Below are 2,627 nucleotides of genomic sequence, written 5' to 3' on the forward strand. Positions count from 1 at the left end.
GTGGAATTTTCCAACCAAGAATACTAGAGCAGGTTGCCATTTCCTACTCCAGGGGATCTTCTCCACCCAGGGATTGAACCCCTGTCCCTTGAGCCTCCTGCCTTGGCAGGCAGACTTAAGTATTCACCAAAGAATACTATACTGTCATTTATCAAATTAGAAATTTGGAAGCAATCCTAGGATTCTCATTATAGAGTCCCCTGCCTTCATGATCCCCACTCAATAAGAATCCCTCACTTTCCTATATGGGAAAGCTCTCTCCAATGCACACCTGCTCTGTCACTTTCCAGGGCCAGCATCTCTGCCTCAGCATCCTAGTGAAGTCACTTCTATTTCAGTGTGTGTAGGGCCATTTTTAAACCTTTCTCAGTCCAAGGTAATCGCACTGTTAAAAGCTTCACCCTAAATGTTATCAAATGAATTAAAATATGCTGGATAAAAACATGGTCCCAAAGGACAGATGCACCCCAGTATTCATTGTCACACTGTTTACAATAGCCAAGGCATGGAATCAACCTAAATGCCCATTGACAGAGGAATGGATAAGATATGATACACACACACACACATATATATACACAGTGGAATATTAGCCATTAAAAAGAATGAAATAATGCCATTAGCAGCAACATGGATAAATCTAGAGACTGTCATACTGAGTGAAGTAAGACAGAGAAGGAGCAATATGATATTCCTTAAAAGTGGAATCTAAAAAGAAATGATACAAATGAACTTTAAAAACATTAAGAGACTCACAGACTTAAGAGAATGAAATTATGGTTGCTGGGGGTGGGGTACTATATGGGGAAGGATAGTTAGGGAGTCTCCGATGGACATGTACACACTGCTGTATTTTAAATGGATAACCAGTGAGTACATACTGTATAGCCCATGGAACTCTGCTCAGGGTTATGAAGCGACCTGGGTGGGAGGAGAGTTTGCAGTAGAATGGATATATGTGTATGTATGGCTGAGTTCTTTCACTGTTCACCCAAAACTACCACAACTTTGTTAATCTGCTATACTCCAATACAAACTAAAAATCATCCTTATTTATTCAGTTCAGTTCAGTTCAGTTCATTTCAGTCGCTCAGTCATGTCCGATTCTTTGTGACCCCATGAATTGCAGCACACCAGGCCTCCCTGTCCATCACCAACTCCCAGAGTTCACTCAGACTCACATCCATCGAGTCAGTGATGCCATCCAGCCATCTCATCCTCTGTCATCCCCTTCTCCTCCTGCCCCCGATCCCTCCCAGCATCAGAGTCTTTTCCAATGAGTCAACTCTTCACATGAGATGGCCAGAGTACTGGAGTTTCAGCCTTAGCATCATTCATTCCAAAGAACACCCAGGGCTGATCTCCTTTAGAACCGACTGGCTGGATCTCCTTGCAGTCCAAGGGACTCTCAGGAGTCTTCTCCAACACCACAGTTCAAAAGCATCAATTCTTCGGTGCTCAGCTTTCTTCACAGTCCAACTCTCACATCCATACATGACTACTGGAAAAACCATAGCCATGACTAGACGGACCTTTGTTGGCAAAGTAATGTCTCTGCTTTTCAGTATGCTGTTTTTATTAAAGTTGACCAAATCCCATATTCAATATGATTATAGATAACTATATGAAAGTAACATTACCATTGATGAGTTGTAGTAATATTAGTTGGAAATACCAATTTAAAAAGTTTTTTATCACAGTTTTGTAGATCTTTATTCATATTTCAGAGCCATTTTTCAGGTGTCAAGCAATTTTCTAAGTCCTTCTCAAACTCTTATTCCCTAGTGAATGTGCTTTTACTGTCACAACGCTGAATAGCTACAATGGCAAGATGTCTGAAGATAAAGACCATTACATGGATAGGTAGACCAGATATGTGGAAGTGGGAATGCAAAATGTTTGCAGAAAAAGTGTAGAAATCAAAAAATGAATCGCAGTATCAATGAATATGAATATCTGATGACAATATTAAAAAGTTGGTTCTCTAGGGATGTCAATAAAATATCACCCTACATAGTAAGTCTCAACACAGTATGTGAACTGCTTACATATTTAAAATAAATGCTGATGGCAAGCTGTCAATAAAAAATTATGTTCCAAAATGAATGTTGGAAAATGTTGATTGGTTTTGTAACTGGTTACATCACCTATCAGTTTCCTAACAGTGTTTCTAAACCTTTATTATTCTATCTTTAAAACTGAGATAATGAGCATTCCTATTTGATATACTTGTTGATAAATGTATGTAATTCACATAAATGTCTTAGTGATCTTTCTGGCAAATACTTGATATTTTTGTTATTATTATTGATAAATAACTAGGAAACTATCTGTTTTGTTATGGTCATAGTTACAACTTGGAACAGAACAGACAATATTACTGAGATTGATTTGATCAGATGGAAAAGTTAATAATGAGTTATTTTGAGAAGAAATGTATTGATGTTCAAACATCCTTTCAAAAGCTAAGTATTTATTTAATGTAGAAAAATAGTCTTAGTTTAATGAAAAGGTACAGATTTTAAAAGTATATTTCCTCTTTGGATTCATAAAGAACCAGAAAAGGAGACTAAACAAAGGCTTTAGAGAGTATTATATAATAAAAAACAGCACCAGCACCAGGCTGT

Source organism: Capricornis sumatraensis, chromosome 11 (genome assembly GCF_032405125.1).
Source record: "Capricornis sumatraensis isolate serow.1 chromosome 11, serow.2, whole genome shotgun sequence".
Lineage (NCBI taxonomy): Eukaryota > Metazoa > Chordata > Mammalia > Artiodactyla > Bovidae > Capricornis > Capricornis sumatraensis.